The sequence below is a fragment of the Choristoneura fumiferana genome, chromosome 24 (genome assembly GCF_025370935.1).
Source record: "Choristoneura fumiferana chromosome 24, NRCan_CFum_1, whole genome shotgun sequence".
NCBI lineage: Eukaryota > Metazoa > Arthropoda > Insecta > Lepidoptera > Tortricidae > Choristoneura > Choristoneura fumiferana.
In genome coordinates, this window is record NC_133495.1 from 5810145 (window position 1) to 5833495 (window position 23351).

Consider the following 23351-nt stretch of genomic DNA (forward strand, 5'->3'; position numbering starts at 1 on the left):
ATAGTTTATAGACCATAGAGTGGCATAGGCTACTTTTTATCCCGGAAAATGCAGAGTTCCTGGGAGAACAGCGCGATAACCGAATTCCACGCGGGCGAAGCCGCGGGCAAAGCTAGTATTATATATTCTTTCATTCCGTCAATTATTTTTTCCTTTTTTTTAAATGACAAAGATGAAGGGCGTCAAAGTTCGGGCGTGGGAGGCCCGTCGTAACTTTAACTGGGAAAGAATACGCGTCCAATATTTTCTGATAATCTAGATAGATAGACAGATCTAGATAATCTACTAAATTAAATAGATTTTTTGCTCAGGAAACTACACAATAGTTTAATGCATTAAATTAATAAAAAATAAAAATATAATCCTTTTTTATTCTTATATATTCCTTTCAGCTTTTATTAGGTACCTTTGTACATTAGATGTATTAAACTTCTTCAACAATACATAATAATATGCTAACTACCTACATATACAAAATAAGTATTTCCACTGTTACGAGTACATTGGTTTGATGATTATAGCTTAGATCTTCGTGACACGGCCCTCAAGGTTTCAAATACAAGTGTGTACTTACTGCAATCAATCTGTCAAAGTCCTTTGCAATACTTAATAATGCATATGACCTTACGTAACGCAACACACACATAAACTAAGTTCACAACACATCCTACATAATTTATTTCTATCATAATTATATTTGTTTTTGCATGTGAGTGTATATTTTTTACTCCTTCGTGCTAAAAATAGCTGGACGGATTTGGATGAAATTCGGTACCTACGTAGATAGCTGGACGTCTAGAATAGCAAATAGGCTACTTTTTATCCGAATATCCTATGGTACTAACGAACACACGCATCACAGTACAGTCACCAACATTAATATCTGCCACAGCGGAGCGTGCAAAATAGAGATGAAACGGATAGTGGTTTGGCCGGATACCGGATATTCGGCGGAACCGTTGACCGGATAGCCGGATATCCGGTCGCCGGATATTCAGCCTAGTTTTACGTACAATTAAATTAAGCTAATTCAAACATGCGCATGACACTCCGTGAAGGTTGCAACTTGTAGAGTATAATTAATTAACGTAGGGGCTGCTTTGCCACCCATTGATTAATTTTAACTGACGGATAAATATGATGTCGTTTCTGTTTGTTTCAACGACGGTATCACATTTATCCGTCAGTTAAAATTAATCAATGGGTGGTAAAACAGCCCCTTAGAATAATAAACTGATGTCAATTATTGATAAATTCATAAATACCAGTTTTTAATCATAACTATAAGTTTATTACCATGCGGTATCCGGCCGGATAGTACGCAACTATCCGGTATTCAGCCGAATAGTAAAATAGTGGCCGGATAGGCCGGATACCGGATACTGGCCGGATATCCGTTGCATCTCTAGCAAAAATATCTGACACGTCCTTCCGGCCCAAGAAATAGAGTCGTATCAGATATTTATGCACGCTTGTTGTGTCAGATAAGTTTAGTGAATATAAGCTTGTTACGATTCGGACTGACTAAATTGGTTAATTATAGTGCATACAGATTGTAATAAATTGTCAATAATTTAATAATTATGTAAACGAGACAGTTCGTATTGCTCCACTATTAATGACGTTTTACTATCAGATGTTTTTTTTATGATATAGAATGGGAGACAGGCAAGTGAGTCACCTGATGGGTTAGTAAGCACCACCCATGGACGACTGCGATACCAGAGCGTCGCAGATGTGTTGCTAGTGTGTAGAAGCCTAAGACAGATTATCTAGTGTGCCAGTAATCTCAGCAGCCGTCTTACTCTTCTCGCTGAAATAGAGAGATCTTAAATACGAGGTTTTTTTTTCTCGTGCCTGATCCCTTTTACCTTTTTTTGCAGGTGGTGGGACCTTGTGCAAGGTCCGCCCGGATTGCTACCACCATTTTGCTCGCTAATCCTGCCGTGAAGCAGCAGTGCTTGCACTGTTGTGTTTCGGCGTGGAGAGTACGACAGCCGATGAAATTACTGGCACGTGAGGTATCCCATCTTAGGCCTCTAGGTTGACAACGCGTCTGCAATACCCCTGGTGTTGCAGATGTTTATGGGCGGTGGTGATCTTTTACCATCAGGAGACCCACTTGCTCGTTTGCCATCCAGTCGAATAAAAAAAAAAACCAGAGTTGAAATTAAAAGCAGTGGCATAGCTACGGGAGGGCTAGACGGTGACGCAATTAACGTGCTGTCAGACACTGCGAATAACAAATAAAAGAAGAAATCTAGTTGTGCTTTAAAAAAAAATATAGCGCTAAGAAAGTGAAGATAGTATGTTATGTAGGTACTCGAAAATTTGGGGGCCCAATTTATACGTCAGTTTACAAAAAAACCTATACCTATTAATAAGGTCTTCCTGACTTATAACCGTTAGTTGAACTGTTTATTTTTTTTGTAATTTATTCAAATATGTCTCACAAGAGCTCAAGTAATGTTAAAAGATAATTAGCCATGCTAACTTTTTTAATATGTATGGAAATCTCAAAACCATTTCGAGAAACAAGCTTTCGGTACAGTTTCTATGTATCAGATTTAAAAAAAAACATACATTATTAAGATATTCGTTGAAATGTTTTGATCTTCAAATGACCTTTCTCTACGTCATCAAATGAACAATGGATAATGATTCCTATGCCTTATTCAAAAAAAAACACCGACGTCTGTCTAGTCTAAGTCAAACACAATCGTGACGTTGACGTATCGTTTCGTTTTGTAGTAATTGTATTGTTTGTTATTTAAACACAAAGAGTAAATAAAACCAGCATATTATCCTCTAACGGAACAGAAAATGGAAAAGGAAAAAAAAATCTTACTTTCTAATAAATAACTCAACCTCACATTAACAGAAGTATCAATTTGTATTTAACCCCAGGTCGTAATCATTGGCCAAAGTAATTGCCGGTAATGACATGAAATCAGCAAATGATTTAACGGTCTAGCGATGACGCGGTCATTTCCGCGTTAAAAATGCAGATGGGCTGGTGGGCTTTTGCGGGAAAATGGAAGGGAAATTATAAAGCTATTGTAACTTTAAAGTGAAAATCACCAGCATGCAAGTTCTAGTGGCAATGGGCGGGCCATGTCACACGAAGGGATTACTAATGTATGGGCAAAAAACTTTTCCCAAAGTATCACATCCCAAAATATTTTACTCAAATTATCATTTGGCAAAAAAATATTTGCTAAAACAACTTATCGCAGTTTTACAGTTACTAATTTTAGTAACGTTTATTAAGCAAACGTTTTCTTTTGGCTAATATTATATTCTAAAAAAAATGTTTGTTCAAAATGACACTTCGCACACGAACCAACCACAGAAACCAACTGCTACCAGAAAAGTAGGTTAGGTTAGGTTAGAACTGCGTCCCCCACAGAAACGAACTGCTATCAGAAAAGTAGGTTAGGTTAGGTTAGAACTGCGCCCCCCACAGAAACGAACTGCTATCAGAAAAGTAGGTTAGGTTAGGTTAGGTTAGAACTGCGTTCCCCACAGAAACGAACTGCTACCAGAAAAGTAGGTTATTATGCCATGCAATATTTTGGGAAGAGTGCGATACATTTGACTAAATAATACTTGGTAATATGAAACATTACTAAATAATTATTTGTGAAACAAAGATTTGCCAAAAAAAAAATACGAACTGTAAAATTGCGATAAGTTGTTTTAGCAAGTGATTTTTTGCCAAATGATAATTTGAGTAAAATATTTTGGGATGTGATACTTTGGGAAAAGTTTTTTGCCCATGTACTCGTAATCCCGTAGTAGCCCTTCTTGTACAGGTAGGCACAGTCACCAGCACCAATACTTGATAGGTACAACAACGCGTAGATAAATATCTAATACGACTCTATTTCTAGGGCCGATAGGACGTGTCATATATTTTTGGGCCCTCCGCTGTGGCAGATAAGTATTAATGCAGGAGGTTTACAAAACTCATTGTTTATACAAATAGCTTGACTTAATGTTTAAAGCGATGCCTTCATATTTTTTATTGACAAGTAACGCCCCAATGCCCACGCTTTTATTCAAACGCCGATAGATGGCGCGATAAGATAACTTATGATTTATAGCGCTTTCTCTCAAAACCGCCATTTTGTGATGGTAAATTGTTATGCAGCGACAATAAACATGTCCAGTTTTAATGAATAGTTTAAAATGAGCTTATTTTTTACGTTAACTGTATTCCTACTGAAGAGGCTATGCGGGACCATCCATAAAGTGCGTCACACCAATTTTGCCCATTTTTTTCCCTTTCCCCAATCCCCCGCTTGTCAAACTTATTTCTATGAAAATCACAAACTGCCTGGCCCCCTCCCCCCGTCCTGAATGTGTATAACGTAGTTTATGGATAACAACCCCTGCATAAATTCATAAAACCAAAATTTATTACTTCTAAATCCCTTAAAGTCACACTTATTAAATACCATTAAATAAAAATAAAATAAATATCATGGGACACTTGACACCAATTGACCTAGTCCCAAACTAAGCAAAGCTTGTACTAAGGACACTAGGCAACGGATAAACATACGTATTAGATAAAATACATACTTAAATACATATTAAACATCCAAGACCCGAGAACAAACATTCGTATTATTCATACAAATATCTGCCCCGGCCGGGATTCGAACCCGAGAACTTAAGCTTCGTAGTCAGGTTCTCTAACCACTCGGCCATCCGGTCGTCAAAAATCAAAATTAAAATCGTACTTATGTATTTTGTGTCACAAATTGCTAGTTCGTTTTTATAAAATATCATTTATGATTGCCCCGTCCGCATGTGTAAGCTAATCATTCTCTTATCATCATCTCGGCAACACTGTAGGGCACAGGCCTCCTCTTAGAATGAGAGGGTCCAGTGCGGATTGGAATTTTCACAAACGCTTTTGAATATCTTCGCAGATTTCCTCATGACAAAATCGCTAGAGATTGAAACAGATCACAGAAATATGAAACTTCATAGTGATTTCATTTTATAGTTTCTCTTTATTACCTAATTGTAATTGTAGATTGAAACTTAATGTACCTGAGCATAAACGATAAAGAAATTGCTTGGACGACTTTATTACCCTCGGCCGCAGGGAAAGAAGGTAACTCGTAAAATTGTTGTAATCTGCTAATTACTTTTAATATATAACTGAACTAGCCGCTACCTGCCACTCCTTCCGTAGAATTCAGTTATCGCTATCCCACGGAACCTATACAATTTTCCGGGATGAAAGCTTCCCTTGTCCTTCCCCGGCCTCGAACTATCTGTATACCGAATTTCATCTAAATTGATTCAGTAGTTTAGACGTGATGGATTAACAATAAAAACTGGCTAAGAGCGTGTTGGACACGCCCGAAATAGGGTTCCGTGGCCATTACGAAAAAAATAAGTAATATTTTTCTAAGGATTTCGTATTTTGTGCGGAATATTCCAAGTTTAGTTATATTTTATACCTTAGGCTGCTATTTACTTTTAAACTACTAATAAGTCTCAAGAAAACTTAACCGTTATAGTTTTCCTTGTAAGTTTGATATACTGAATACCATCCTGAATTTTTCCAAATTTTTCCACCCACCGGTTTAGATTTTAAAGGGGAGGACGCTCAATTTTAATTAAAATTTGCACTTTAAAGTTGAATATTTTGCAAACAAATCACTGAATCGAAAAATTGTTTAAACAACCCCGTAAGGTTTTAAAAGACCTATCTAACGATACCCCACACTACAAGGTTGGATGAGAAAAAAAATCACCCCCACTTTACGTCTATGGAAGGTAGGAGGTTTTTTAGGGTTCCGGAGCCAAAATGGCAAAAACGGAACCCTTATAGTTTCGCCATGTCTGTCTGTCTGTCTGTCCGTCCGCGGCTTTGCTCAGGGACTATCAATGCTAGAAAGCTGTAATCTTGCACGGATATATATATATATAAACTATGCCGACAAAATAGTACTATAAATTTAAAAAAAAAAGATAGGTCTTTGGATAGGTCTTTTAAAACCATTAGGAGTTTGCTAACACGATTTTTTGATTCAGTGATGTATTTGCGAAATATTCAACTTTAAACTGCAAATTTTCGTTAAAATAGGGCGTCCCCCCCTCTAAAATCTAAACCGGTGAGTGGAAAATTTTGAAAAAAATCAGGATGGTAGTAAGTATATCAAACTTTCAAGGAAAACTATAACGGCTAAGTTTGCTTGAGAATTATTAGTAGTTTATGAGTAAATAGCAGCCTAAGGTATAAAATATACCTAAACTTGGAAGATTCCTGTACTATTTTGTCGGCGTAGTTTAAAATTACAGCTTTCTAGCATTGATAGTCCCTGAGCAAAGCCGCGGGACGGACAGCCAGACAGACATGGCGAAACTATAAGGGTTTTGCCATTCCGCTACGGTACTCTAAAAAGTAAAAAAAAAGGTAAAAAAGTAAAAAGGTAAAAAGTTAATGAAAAACACATTCCTCGCAACACATCAACTTTGCAAACAACAACTTTGCAGGTGGTAGGACCTTGTGCAAGGTCCGCCCGGATTGCTACCACCATCTTGCTCGCTAATCCTGCCGTGAAGCAGCAGTGCTTGCACTGTCGTGTTTCGGCGTGGAGAGTAAGACAGCCGGTGAAATTACTGGCACTTGAGGTATCCCAACTTAGGCCTCTAGGTTGGCAACGCATCTGCAATCTCTCTGGTTGTCTATGGGCGGTGGTGATTTCTTACTATCAGGAGACCCACTTGCTCATTTTCCATCCAGTCGAATAAAAAAAAACATCCTCGCACATGTCTGGTGGAAACGCTGCCTTAGAGGCGGAAATGATTGACATCGATTGTGGAAGAAAACACGCAATAACGTTGCTATAACACTCACACTCATTAACAGTTCTGTATCGAAGGCACTGCTGTAAGCTATAACTAAATCAGTACCCCTATTAATCTCATAATCAACGCCCATACATTAGTGAAAATACATAATAATGGCCGCCCTGATCAAAGAGAAAAACACAAATTACAAGCTGTGCCATGTAATGTAGCTAATACGCTAATTGTAGAGTACTGAGACTATTTTTTAAATAATATTATGTTGTGGCTTCGCGTCGCTCGCGTAATATTTTATGCCTAGAAGTATATATATATACATACATTTAAAAATTCAATCGTGATCTTCATTCAAGTTATATTGAGAAAACCACTGAACCCGTGTAAAATCCACTGAACGTACCTAGACTTACTTAAGATTTTGTGCCTGGATGCACAATTGGATTGGGCATGGATTTTTGTATAATTTTTTGTTATATATGTAGGTATATTTATATACATATTTAATTCATACAATTTACTTTATTATGTAAGCTTTCGTATTTAATTGTAATTACATATATATTTTGTTGTGAAAAAATGACTATCCCCTAAGTTTCTTGCGGCACATTCTTTTTAGGGTTGGTTAGATCAATTTACCAGAATCCTTGTCCTAGTGGCAAAATTTCCATTCGCGTTTTTTCCCAGTTGCTTTTTTACTGAAGCTTATTTTCACAATCTCGTGTTTTCCCAATTTTAATCGATATTGAAACATAGGTAGGTTTAGATTAAGTTAGGTTAGCTCTGCCCGAAGGGCCAAAAACCATACAAAATCAGGAGCTCCGCATTAGCGAAAATAAGCTTCAGTAAAAAGCATAGTGGGACAAAAACATATTATACGAAAAAATTAAGTAAAAAAAGTAAAATTATCTAATCAGCCGAATATTAGGCATTTCTTACAACACATCACCTCAAAAATACAGAGCCAATCGATTTCAATCGCCAACCTACTCAATACCTTCTACGCCTGAGGCGGCGCGCGCGCCGTACAACCTAATAACTATAACTATACAGCAATTATGCGCATACACCGTTATGTGGTTAGATCCAGAGATAAGAGCCGCTGACATCTTTGTTAGAAAGTTGCTAAGTACATGCACTTGTTTTTCAGCCGCCATATTGTTTTTAAACTGAAGGAAAAAGCAACTTGCTTTTGTTTGAAACTAGCTACTTGAAGCTTCGCTCCCGTAGGAAGAAAAGGGCGATTATTCGAGCGTTTGAACCGTCTCATTTTTCTGGAGACTATTCTGCAAAAATTGCCGAATATTCTGATACAGTTTTTTAGTTATCTGGTAGGAACACAGGAACTCTAACAAATAATCGTGAAAACGACATCAAAATCTACAGCCGATTCGTAAAAAATGAGACCAGATAAATGTGGCGGTTGAACCGCTCGAATAAACGCCCAAAAGTCATGCTAAAAAGTGTCGCAGGGCGTGACGTCACACGGAACTTCAATATTTTCTGATAACCTAACTAATTACAATTATTTAGGAAATAAGCCTTGTATATCTTTTACAGGTAAGGAAGAAGAAGCAGACAAAGCAAATTAAAACTTCTCAAGTACCAGTCTACTAAAGTGCAGCGTAGGACGTCCACCAACGAGATGGAGCAGGCTCACGGTGGATGCTGGCCGCTTCCAAACGCAGCAACTCAAGGTCTATGGGGAGGCCTCTATCCAACAGTGGACGTCCTACGGCTGATTTGGTAATGATGAAGATGATGACCAAACACCTCTGGTGCTAGATAAAAATTAAATGAACAATGTCATCATCATCGCACCAGCCTAGCCTACACAAACCTACTTCCCAAATTAACAATGTATGCACCTACCATTAATAAATAATAAAATAATACTCCGTATTTTAACCGACTTCAAAAAAGGAGGAGGTTCTATGTTCCAATGTTTTTTTTTTCTGATTTACCTTTGCGTCCCCCATCTGATACCCCCTTTCCCTAAAACTTTACTTTTTCCTAATCGTAGCCCTCAAAATCCGACTTAAATCAGATTTTAATTAATTACCCACAAATACTTTTGTTTCTTTTCAACGAGGGGAATAACTTTGCTCAAGGAGTTTCCCTAAAAAGCTTAACTTTTCAGCTGATTAAAATATTTATGGGATACTTACCACAAAGAAAAATAATTAAAATAAAAGAGCAAGTTTCATGATTTGGATAATATTGTTTGTGGTTTTATCACAGACAGCGACGTTGTTATTTTGTGTTTACTGAAATAAAAGTAAAGCTTATTTATGGAAAATCTTTACGATAAAATTGTAACTAAGTAAATATTTTGAAAGTACAGTGAGTCACGCACGTGACTTGGTAATAAGGATAGTTTATTTTTGTTAGTCATGTAATTAAATGATTTAATAAATAAAAAAACACGCTACAGATACCGTGTGAAAAGCGTCCACCCTGCCATTTCTCCATTCCCAAAATGTCGGAATATAAAAAAAACAAATATAAAAACAAAAACATTCCAATTTCAAAGTTTTGAAAAACGCGTGAATCGTGATGGGCGGCGCCTAATCACAGAGCGGGAACAGCAATTAATGACAGGGACAGCGTTTACACTAAACTTTTTAGAACAATTCCTCTCTTGTTTATAGTTTATAACATTAAAAAAACACGTACATGTCGTTGAAGTAATGACATAAGTTTAATACTCTTATCGAACAAATCCCGAAAAACGAATGGTAACAATTTTTCTATATCTCGATGATGGTGTTCCGCATCTCCTGCATTAAATGTTTCGTTCACGAGACGATATTTTCAGCTTAGCCTATCTTAATTAACGTTTGCACGAGGGCGCTTTATTTTACATAATTACATTAAGAAATTATTATTATTAGATTTAGATGATTAGTCATTAATCTCAAAATACAAACTAAAAACCGGAAACAAAAAATAACTGAAGCCTGACCAGAAATATATGACTATTCGCCATGTTGCGGAATTTCAGTGGAACTAATTTCTTACACTGGCAATAATTTTAATGATTGTCAGTGTCACTGTGGCGATTTCTTTGAACAATAACAAAAAAATCTAAAAACGATTCGTAGTCAACAACGGATCATTGTAAATAATGTTTATAATAAACTACTGGAAAAAAACGCTTGGAAAATGAACTATTTCGATACAAAACCTTTCCAAATTAACATCAGAGCTAAATGGTAAACGTTGTAGTCAAGTCAAGATGTTCTTGTAGTCTGGTTATCATAAATCGGTTCTGGTTTTGACCCGAAAAATAAGCAGTAATTATAGTTATTAATAAACTTTCTAGGTATATCGGATTCATCGATTACGCGAATTACGAAAGAAGGTCGTTCCTCCTCAGGTTTTAGGTCGCCAAAGAAAAAAGAAAGCATTGTTTCGACTATACTGCACTATTGCCATATAAATAAGAACAATAGCGCCCTCTTGACAATAGTCATATATTTTTGGTTTACCTTTACAAGAAACTCCGAATAATTGATGATTAATTTTGACCTACAATAAAAACAGATGACGATAAACTGTTTGAAAGAAGCCGTACGCAAATCAACACCTAAAATAAATATTAAAAAAAAAGTTTTGGCGCCACGACACAGGTCTGCCAACATGTCGGCACAAAGCGCCGCGTTCCTCTAGACGCGTTTTTGAGCGCACTCAATAAATTATTCGGCCTAATCACCCCTAATTGGGATGTGTCGTGACCCACCTTAACCTTAGGTCGGACCACAGAGTAGAGTTTAAAATATAAAGGTCGAATATTGTTCGGAATTTAGATTTGATTTGAGAAGTTAAATTTGATATGAGATTTTTTTATATTTAGCTGTAGGTATCTTGCCTGGATTTAGCTTGAATGTATCCATTTGAATGTTTTAAAAAAATATAGGGAAATTTTTCAGTCAGTTAAAAAATATACAGAAAGTAAGAATTATTTTAACTTTCCTTTGTGTTATGAAATACAATTTATAGTATGTCATATCTATAGATATTTATGTAGGTAGAACTAATTTTATTTGATATTTAAATTTCTACAATTCGGTAAATTAAGTAATAATAATTTAAATAAAGGGGGTAAATATAAATTATCTCCGACAAGTAACGTTTACTCTACTCTATGCCCGTTTCAAAATAAGAACACAATAATGCAAACATAATGATACGTGGCGCGTTAAGACCGAACTTTTAATTTTGGAACGTTAAGTTCGTAAACTGTAATTATTATGGTTTTAAGTATAAGGATAGAGATATAAATGTGTTTGCCTTTTTGCTTTAGCTTTATAGATTCGGTGAAATTAGTGGTTTTTAGTTTTTTGTGACGTCGGCTAATGGCTGTAGGACGAAAGGTTTCGTTTGTTTTGAAGAAAACGTGTTTGGTAACTGATCTGTATTTTTTATTGTCGTATTCCGATGACACTCTCTCATTACAAGTATTAGGTACAGTATACAAAATATGTAGTTATAAATAAATTGCCTCTAAAAGCATTAAAACGTTATTTTAATTTTGCTTTTCGTCTCGTCAGAATATATATGCAAAATTACAATTCGACACGGTTGAAAGCGATATTTTTGCGAAAATTTTGAGACAGCTCAAACGACAATCGACAATGTATTTATACCTACTTTTCGTTGAAGGAAAACATTGTGCGAAACTTTTTTTCGCCTGCGTAGCAATCCAACGGTGCACGTTAACACCTCAATCCTCGGGCCAGCGCACACACTGCAGCCAAAGCCCTCTTATTTCGAGAGGACCGCAGCAGTTGGACTTTATATATGCCGGAAGTAAATTGAAGTCTTCAAGTTTAACAGAAAAACCAATTCAACTATATCAGCATATTCATAGCCTAAGCAAGTCAGAAAAAAAGAAACACCGGTATTGTCGTTTTAAACTTCAATATCTCATAAAGTACAGAACCGATTTTTATGAAAAATAGAAGAACCACCGCAACAAAACTCGCTTTCACGTAAAATCGCATCAAAATCGGTCCATCTGTTTGAGAGTTACGATGCCAATGCCAATACAGACAGACACATTGCCGTCAAACTACTAACACCTTAATTTATGCCAATTTTTGCGTCGGGGATTAAAAACAACACCCCTGAGACCATTTAACATCCGTAACTATCAGAAATATTCAAATACGCATCCGCTGCACCCGATCTAAAATATCATCTAAAGTAACATTGGTCATCATTGCGTAATCTGCATAACTGCATTTGCTATTGTCGCGGTTCGAACCCCAAAGGGCCTTTATTGAACCCCCAAAAACCAAGCGAAAAATTTCACCGAACCCCCTTAAACAGTTTATGAAAATGCCACGCTTTTACAAAGGTATTATGGTTGCTTTTAGTGCGTACGCTCTCGGTGGTTGAGGTATAGTAAAATACTCGTAATAGACCCCTAAGTTATTATATGCAAATAACGCGCATAATTTAGGGCTTTGCCCTATTCCGTGTTTTATCTATTTATCTGTGAAATGGCTCAATTAGGAATGAGCGCGTACGCTGTTCTAGGGGGCCGAATTGCGGTCTTATCTTAAACTCGTATGAAATATGTTAAATGATTTATTGCGATATAGTAATGTAAGGTATGGGGTGAGCTTGGTTTGATTAAGAAAAAATAGTTGTACATGGTTGTACTTGTTTAAAATGACATTTTGTTTGGTGAACTAAAATAATTTATTTACTCACCCACGACCTTATGATAGCTAAGTTTATGCAAGATATGCGTGTTCAAGCAGTTCCTCCACCTTCACACTGTAAGAATACACACAACCCCATCTATCACCACCACCACACTGCACTGACGCGTTTCTAACTCAACCGGAGCCCATGTTCAAAGCAACACAACCTTACACCATGCTACCAAATGTTAAATAGATGTTTAGTTCATTGTGTCTATCTCTGTAAAGTATCTAACGCCTGATTCAATAGATTATTTTGTTTATAGGTAGTTTCAATTCCGCTAAACGCAAGGTTACAGTGAAGAACACAGATCACGGTTTGATATGACTTTTTGTTGATTTAAACCTACTTATTAAGTAGGTTTCCTACGACTTAATGCTTCTGAGAAGAGGTTTCTGCCCAGCAGTGGGACTGATATAAGCTGGGACGAGGATGACGATCTTACTAATAATCCCACTATCCCACTAATCCTACTAATATTATAAATGTGAAAGTTTGTGAGTGAGTGAGTGAGTATGTTTGTTACTTCTTCACGCTGAAACGGCTGGACGGATTTGGATGAAATTTGGCAAAAATTCAGTTTATACCATGGATTAAAACGGGATACTTTTTATCCCGATATTCCCACGGGATAAGGATAAAATCTCTAAATAACAACTGCTGGGCTTAGAGTCGTGCGATTTGGTATGTAGATAGCTGGACATCTGGAAAAAACATAGCCTACTTTTTATTCTGATGTTCCCACGGGATGGGGATAAAATCTCGAAACAACAACCGCTGGGCTTAGTGTCATGAAATTTGACCATGATTGTTTTTAATGTAACGTCAATGAAAACTACGATTTAATTTTCGGGAATTTTGAAAAATCCCGGAATTTTAATTCAGCTGCTGGACCTAATGATTTACGTGTGCGAAGCCGCGGGTAAACCCTAGTATTATAAATGTGAAAGTTTGTATCTAAGTATGTTTGTTTATTTGTTACTTCATCACGTCTGAACTGCTGGATTTATTTAGATGAAATTCAGTATACAGATAGTTTAAGTTCCGGGGAAGGACATAAACGTATTCTATGCGGACGGAGGCGCGAGCAACAGCTAGTAGTGACAATAAAGAATCTTATTACAAACAACTAGTACGTCATACGGCGTTACATAAATGGATGAACCATGTCACGCGTTTGCCGAATCCTTATCCATTTACCGCAACTCATCACTATTCCACCTTGGTCCCTGGAGCCAGGGCCCCCCCATAGTTCCCAGGGTGCAAGGTAAAATAGCCAGTTTTTACTTCATTTCCCACAACCGGTAACTGGCTTATTAGAGTCCCGGGAGAAATTCATATGCCCTGGGAACACCCTTGTGCTGAGAACAAAAATCAACACTTGTATTTGAAGAGCGATTGTTCATTTTGGGGTGACGGTTGCTAATCCTTGGACAGTATAGTACACAGACGGAAGGATAAAATATAAATAGAATGTAAAATATTTAGTATATCTGATATAAGGTCAATGACATTTTAAATTCAATGCAACATGTTGCTGAAGGTTCCATATAGTGTTATTAGATTGTACTTTGAAATTAAGTTAATTTGCTTCAAATCTTACAAGTTTTTTTTTAGTCGGAATATTGGCTTTTTAATTGGGTTTACTTTCTTATGAAACAGTACAGTGATTTCACCAAATAACATCACTCGAAAGTATCAACAATTATGTTGCATGAATCTTATTGAATATTTAATATTATTAATGCGAAAGTTTGTGAGATTCATGTGCGTGTGCGCGTGTGTGTGTGTGTGTGTGTGTGTGTGTGTGTGTGTGTGTGTGTGTGTGTGTGTGTGTGTCTGTTACTCCTTTACGCTAAAACGGCTTTCCGAAAATTGGTATATTGGTATGTAGACGTAAGATACATAAAGTACATTTATTTATTCCGTATCCAAACTATTCGTTCTATAGTCTATGGTCACGCGAGATTAGCGCCCCGGATGTCAAGTGTCACTCAAAATTGGCGCGAATGTTGACATTTCAGCTCATGGCTGCCCGGTCCGTTTCGCTCATGAATATGTATTATTATGTATTTGTTAGCTTTTAGTTTCATATTTATTGAATAGGCAAAGTAGAGCAGAGTAGGCAGAGTAGTAGTAGTAGTAGTAGTAGGTATTTAATTGATAAAATCTTATCATACCAATATCTAACTTATGCTTCGTTGAAGACACAGCATGGGCGCTACGAGGCCGGGAGGCCGGGAGCCTGGAATTTAAAGAAGGAAAGTACCTAATTATTTTACATGACTGACAGACAAATTAAAACCTATATTGATGAGCAAGCATATACCTGCTACGTACAGAATAACAAGACTATATACAGTATAGAATTTCGAAAATTCGGAGTAATCAAAAATTCGGCCAATGGCGAATTCTACACAGTTCACACACGAAAGTCACATTTTTTCACATCTCATTTTTTTTTCCATCATAATTCCAGCAAAAAGTGCCACAAAATACATTTTTTGTACCATCAGCCAAATATATGTGGTATACCACCCTAGTTGATAATCATTGCATGTCCTAAAACAATAATGCCAATACCTGTCTGTCAACTTGAAAGTACGACTTTAGCGACATAGGTCTATATGTCTACTATTGATAGACAAAACATTTCAGTCTATGTGCTATTGCAGGACGTACAGACAAACTGTTACAGACGTACAGACAAACGACAGTCTTAGTAAAAGGATCCCGTTGTCATTCTTAGTGTAATCTGCAGTAAAGTAATATAATATCACTAAAATATTGCTACATAGTCCCAAACTGAGCAGACAAAACCCAATAGGTACTTCTACAACCTTTCCATAGGTATAAGTATATTTTATTATCTACATCACCCAAAATACGAGCACCTACCCTCCTATCACATCACTACTTATCGATTCTTGACTGCACCCACAAGTCGAAGTTAATAAAGGGCATCACTATGTAAACAAGGTCGCGTGTCCACCCGGCGGCTGTCACGTGCGACCACAGAGCAGATAGCGATCGTTCGCGCGCGAAATTGTCTACGGAGCGTTCGCGCGCTTTTTGATGTCACTAAATTAAATATGGCGGTGACACTTGTGTGGCAAACGGAACAGAAAACAAAAAAATCGAGCGAATGGCGGAGGAATAAATAATAATAAACAAGTATAATTTCAGTTGTGTTACCAAAGACCATAGGTTCATTCATAGTAGTAATCGATCAACGCACAACAATGTAACGCAAAACTAAGGTTGGTACTTAAACAATATTTCTCACACCTTTTAAATCAGACTTGAGTAATTACTCTTCAATTAGAGAACTACAATCACCATGTTAACCGTTTAATGGTCAGATTTGGCCGATTTCAACTGTGCACTTAACTTTTGGCTCTAGGCAGCTGTCAGCTAGGACTAACAATGTAATCAGTTAGTAAACCGATCATTAAAAGTTAATTGCAGCTGTTTGATTAAGCTCGTTATAGATTGAACTTTCATTGACATATACTAAAAGGTTGAGTGAATTTCACTTTAATTATGTTCGTTTATTCTACGGATTGATTTAGGCTAGGTTAGGTTTACTTCATAACAATTCTGTAAAGAGATCAATTTCGGAGAAAATTGCTTCAATCAAATGATCATTATGTATTTTGCCCATTATTACACAAGATCAATCGAGCACCGCAGTGTCATGCTACTGGAACGGTTTTACTGGAATAATGTGAACCGGGCACAAGTCTAGTCAAAGGCTTTGCCATACTTGTCATCACTGACTTCACGTGGGTCTATATTGGAATCCATAATATCTTTTGTCCTATTTTCAAAATCCATAACAACTTTTGTCATAATGATCTTTTGCCATAATAACCATTGCCATAATGTAAATGCCATAATAATTTGTCCTGATATTTAATATCCTAATGCTTTTTTGCACTAGTTTCAAAATACATAACAACTTTTGTCATAATGAATCTTTTGCCATAATACCGTTTGACATAATGTAAATTCCATAATATTTTTTGACCTAATATTAATAACCTACTTTTCTAGCTGCGGTTCATTTCTGTAGGGGTTGCCGTTCTAACCTAACCTACTTTTCTGGCTGCGGTTCGTTTCTGTAGGAGTCGCAGTTCTAACCTAACCTAACTTACTTTTCTGGTACCGGTTCGTCACTGTTGGGGTCTCAGTTCTAACCTAATCTACTTTTCTGGCTTGAGTCGCTGTTTGCCAACAAGTGCTCTGTTATGGCATTTAATATTATTACTCGTAAGTTTTATGTCTTACTGTATTAGTACAAAACATATTAGGGATTTAGAGTTTTAGGACAAACGATATTATAGATTACGAAGGAGACCCACTTCACGTACCACAACTTTATTACATATACCTACTTATTTATGCGACGCTATAGACTTGCAGATTTGCAGTATTGACAATACGTACAAATGTTTCCTTACATCTACAGAAGCATACATTTCTCTCCCACCGGCCATGGAAACCAGTCACCGTGGCAATGCGTAACCGAATGGATTATGCAGAATATTCAGATGCGACGCCGCAAGCGACTAGCAGGGCTGCCCTGCATTGGCAATAGAATAGACTAATGCCACGTAAAAACAGCTTGTATTTTTGATACTACCTCAAACTTTAAGGGCAGTTAGTGGAGGCCGTAATAATCACATTTTATTATGTTTTAGTATAAAATTTAGACTTTTTTCCGTACAAAATTAACTACACTACGCGATACTACTTTGTTTTTATTCAAAACGTCGCACTTGTCGACGTGACAGATGTCACAGAACGCTTTGTACGCATTACATTGCTGCTTGAAAATATTTCAAAAATTAATTACGCTCTGGTAGTTAATTCTAAATTAACAATTTATTTTGATATCGGTTCACAGCAGTTAAATCTTCGTCTGGTTACAGATTGAGGTAGTATCAAAAACACACGCATAGCTAGTGCCACCAGAGTTGAGGTCACGCACACTAGAACGTGTCGTGTCGAACAGCAGGATTTTGACATTTACTCATTCATTTCATTCATTCACCTTTTGTGCAATCAGCTCTTTTTGTAGCTGTGTATGTAATCATTCACTTCAATTCTCGTGGCACTACTATACTACTGGTTTTTTATTGATAAGACGTTGACCCTTTATAAGTGCCACAATTCCAAATAATTGGGTAGTTTCCTGAAAAAATCCATACTAATATTATGTGAAAATATGTGTGTTTGTATGATTGTCCGTCTTTCATGTGGAAACGGAGCGACGGATTGACGTGATTTTTGGCATGGAGATAGTTTATGGGCCAGAGAGTGACATAGGCTACTTTCATCCCGGAAAGTGCACAGTTCCCGAGGGAACAGCGCGCGATAACCGAATGCCACGCGGGCGAAAGCTAGTACAATTAAAATTGTACTTGTTGTGTTGTGTTGTGTAATTTAGTCCGTTATCCGTTTGTTAGATAATAGAAATCGTTGAAAGGCAAGCAATCGATCTAACTTGGTCTTATCTCTGGAAAAACGAGTATTTTTAACCCCCGACCGACGCAATAATAGGGGTGTTATTTTGGCGCCAATGCCCGTCTGTGTGTTTTTTTTATTATTCGACTGGATGGCAAACGAGCAAGTGGGTCTCCTGATGGTAAGAGATCACCACCGCCCATAGACACCTGCAACACCAGGGGGATTGCGGATGCGTTGCCAACCTAGAGGCCTAAGATGGGATACCTCAAGTGCCAGTAATTTCACCGGCTGTCTTACTCTCTACGCCGAAACACAACAGTGTAAGCACTGCTGCTTCACGGCAGGATTAGCGAGCAATCCGGGCGGACCTTGCACAAGGTCCTAGCACCTGCAACCTGTGTGGTATCGTGGCTCTCGCGGCCGGTTTTGACGCGGTTTTTTACTTGAAAGCGAGTTTCCTTGTGATAATTCTTAGTTAAGTTTCAATAAAATTAGGTCAGCCGTTTTAGAGATATAGAACTTTGAAATTACAATATCTGGGGTTTTCCAACCTTTCTTCGTTGGTATAGGATATTGAGTTTTAGCCGGAACGAAACTCTGCCCCCCAGTTAAGTACTTTGGTATGTAAAACATCATCAAAGAAACCTTATTAACTTTTTGACATTACTCTATAAAAACTGTTAACACAAGTGTCACAGGAACCACCATAAAAATGACTATCATAGTAATGTTACACTGAGGAGCAAAAAAGTTATATGCAAAATGGCTCGTTATTTTTGCTCGCCAGTAGATATAGGCAAACCAGGCCCTCTGGAGGGAGCTATAAGAACTGTTTATGTACTTCAAACATAAAATTACTGTCCAGTAAGCGCTCGTAACTTCTTTAATTTTAAATTTCGAACTATTATCCTGCCAGCGCAAGCGCATGACATGTCTCTAGGCTCTATGAAATAACCTTATATGTCAAAATAAGATTTTATACCTTTTGGAAGAATATAAATGGGATGCGAGCTCTACGCGAGCCGTTTATATGTCTAAAAAGCTAAATAATTTATTAATGTCTAAGTTCACTGTGTAAGAAAAAAAACGTATGCGCATTAGGAGGTAAACTCATAAACGGTTATTGATTTCTGTTAAAATTATTTATTAAGCATTATCTTTGTATTTTTTCTTATTTCTGGACATACTATTTCAAAGATAATATAGGGTGGCACAATTCATGCTCTTCTTATTTACTTAGGTAATCAAAAAATTTGTTAAAATAACTATTGAAATTTGACAACAAAAAATATTTTCAGATTCCTGTTACATGCAATATCCCTTAAATGTTGGTAAGTTTGTTATTAAACTACCAAAATAAGTAGCACCTTACAAATTTTGTATTTTTTGAGCGATATGTCTGTGAACGGACGGCGCATGACGAAACTACGGTTCCTTCGCCGTTTTGGCCACGGAACTCCAAAAAACATCAAGTGCTACCCGTAGCTATAGACAATACGGAGCGGCAGTGGTGTATGGGCGCGCACGGGCCGGTGTTGCCAGTTATATAATTAGAAAATGGAAGGGTGCGCGCGCGCTGCCCGCGGCGCCCGCTATCGCTCACCGCTCCCGTAGGGTTGCCCGGTTTCGATAAAATGATTACTAAAATATAAAAACATTTTTTTTATTATGAATTGCACGAAATGTTAGGTATACGAGACGCTACTAACGAGATGGACGGATGGCCTGGTTAAAGTCGCAGGTTTACGGCGGATGCAGGACGCTTCTAGCCGAAGCAACTGGAGGTTTATGGGGGGGCTTATGTCCAACAGTGGACGTCCTACGGCTGATACGATGATGATGGTGATTTAGCGGACGGAGCTGTTCACCAGTAGATGACTTAAGACAGGGATGGCGAACGAACGGCACGCGAGCCAGCTGGGCTACTACGAAACTAGAAACTCGAACTTCGTGTCGTGCGGTCCCTCTGACACTTATACTATTTAATACGAGAGCGAGAGGGACGGTACGATACGAACTTCGAGTTTCGAGTTCCGTATAGCCCAGCAGATGTGGCATGCGATAAATGATCTGGCCACGTTAGTAATTAATACCAAGTTTTATTTTCGTCCATGCAACTACGAAGTCAAGAATCATTGATAAATACGTCGTAGCCAGGTTATTATGATTACACTAGCTTTTACCCGCGGCTTCGCACGCGTAAACTATTCGGTCTGGTAGTTGCAATTGAAATTTTCGGGATTTTATAAAATTCCCCTGGAAATTTCCAAAATTTATATCGTGGTCTTCATTGAGGTTGTGTTGTGAATAACTGTACAAAATCAAGACTCTAAACCAGTGCTAAAATTTCAAAATTTTTCCCTATCCAAATTCAAATTCATAATATTATTCAGTAAATAGGCCGCAATGGGCACTTTACACGTCATTTTTTAAATACCAGCACTTTCGGAAAGACCATCATTGCCCAAGAAGAATGCGCCGCAAGAAGCTTGGCAGAAAGTCATTTTTTCAAAGTAAAATAAGTACAAATAAAATATTTAAAAACTACAGTAAGTATACAATTAAATAAAAAATAACAAAATAATAATAACAATAATACACGGATGTATGGGGTCCCTTAAACTATCCCGTGGAAATATCGGATAAAAGTAGCGTATGTGTTATTCCAGACGTCCGCTACCTACATACCAAATTTGATGGCTCTAAGCCCAGTGGTTGTTGTTTCGAGATTTTATCCCTAGTTATTCCGTAGAATATCGGGTCAAATAGTCACTTAAGAGTTATTCCAGATGTCCAGTTACCTACATACCAAATGTCATGACTCTTAGCCCAGCGTTTATTATTTCGAGATTTTATCCCTATCCCGTGAGAATATCGGAATAAATAATAGCTTATGTGTTATTCCAGAGGTCCAGCTACCTACATACCAAATTTCATGGCTCTAAGCCCAGTGGTTGTTATTTCGAGATTTTATCCCTAGTTATCCGTAGGAATATCGGTCAAAAAGTCACTTAAGTGTTATTCCAGATGTCCAGTTACCTACATACCAAATTTCATGACTCTAAGCCCAGCGGTTATTATTTCGAGATTTTATCCCTATCCCGTGGGAATATCGGAATAAATAGTAGCCTATGTGTTATTCAGAGGTTCAGCTACCTACACACTAAATTCATGGCTCTAAGCCCAGCGGTTGTTATTTCAAGATTTTATCCCTAGGTATCCCGTGGGAATATCGATGCAAAAAGTTGCCTATGTGTTATTTCAGACATCCAAAATACCTACATACCAATTTCATGACTCTAAACCCAGCGGTTGTTATTTCGAGATTTTATCCCTATCCCTTGGGAATATCGGAATAAAAAGTAGCATATGTGTTATTCCAGGGGTCCAGCTACCTACATACTAAATTTCATGGCTCAAAGCCAGCGGTTGTTATTTCAAGATTTTATCCCTAGGTATCCCGTGGGAATATCGGGTCAAAAGTCACCTATGTTTTATTTCAGACGCCCAACTACCTACATACCAAATTTCATGACTCTAAGCCTAGCGGTTGTTATTTAGAGATTTTATCCCTATCCCGTGGGAATATCGGGATAAAAAGTATCCTATGTTTTAATCCAGGTTATAAACTAACTTTCTGCCAAATTTCATCCAAATCCGTCCAGCCGTTAAGCGTGAAAAAGTAACAAACATACTCACTCACTCACTCACTCACATACTCACTCACTCACTCACAAACTTTCACATTTATAATATTAGTAGGATAAAAAATGGCACTTTCATCAATAAAGGTTCGCCAACCTTTACTTAAGACATTGTATTGAAAAGAAGAACAAAGAATAAATTTGCTCCTATCAACAAGTTGCCGAAACAATTATGTACCTACTCGTATTTCAGCTCTATCGTTAAACAATGTACCTATCTAAGGCTAAAGCGGAAGCAAACACCAAAAAAAGCTCTCGAAGAAATACCACAATGTTGGGAATTTCAGTGGGAATTTAGTAAAATTCCAAAATTTCAATTCGGTCAATTGTTTATGCGAGTAAAGCCGCGGGCAACTCAGACGTTGATATACTTAACAATAAGTAGGTAATAATCGATTTCATATAATAGAAGACAAGGTGTTTTGAGATTTCATCCAGATCCTGTAGGAATATGGGAATAGAAAGTAACCTATGTGTTATTACACACCAAATTTCATCCAAATCCATCAAAACCGTTTTAGCGTGAAGGAGTTACAAAACTATACACACACTAGTGCAAACTTAACATTTTTAATATTAGTAGGATTAACTATATAATATGTTCAACGTGTCATCTGATTTCACTTTCAACATGACTTTTATTCGACATCGACATTCTCAACTCTAGTATAAAAATATAAACCAAAATCCCCTTGGGCACTGGCAACATTCTTCATTTTGGAATATTAATAAGACGCGTGCAACATTACACCGTATATCACATCGAATAGCAGCTGGTCTCTTCACTCTCGCGTTTAATCCGTAAGTCTGTGCCGCTCTAATGTTCAAAACGTGGATAATAAACGATATTTCGAGCGAGATGGTAGATTGGTGAGGTTTATGTTTTAAATTATAAATGTTTTATAGAACATATGTATGGTAGCAGGTTGCTGGAGACTTAGTGTTCATTGGATGCATATATTTATTATACTAATATTGTGTAAGATCCTAAATTCCGATTAGTTTTACCATCTGTCCCAATTTTAATCCAATCGGACCTGGCAACACTAGTCCTTAGCGTCCCACTAATTATTATAAATGTAAAAGTTTGTAACGTCTGTTGTTTGTTAGTCATCACGTCTAAACCGCTGAACCGGTTTAGATGAAATTCGATATGTATACAGATAGTTGAGTCCGGGGAAGGATATAGTATAGTTTTTATCCTGGAAAATTGCATAGTTCCTGCGAGATAGCGATCATCGAATTCTACGTGGACGAGTCCCGGTAACAGCTAGCACTAGGATTCCCTGTGTCCCTAATGTTTTTTGTCAGTTTTGTGAGTTTTTTCATACAGTTTATATGGGTCGTTACGAAATGGACACAATTTTTTTATGGAAAATTGGGGACGTTTTTTCTTCGTCAAAGTCAATAGTGCTCGTGAGGTTAACCCAGGATTACTTAATTCTGAGAAGATAACATTGCGCCTTTTAAAGTAAAAATGCCCATTTACTATGTACAAATTATTTCTTTGAATATACTTATAAAATTTCCAAAATTACAAAACTTATGGCATTTCATCTAAATCTTAAGAACTTCGTCTGTTATTCAAAATAGGGACTCGGGAGGCTAGGGCCAGCCTACATTCGTGCA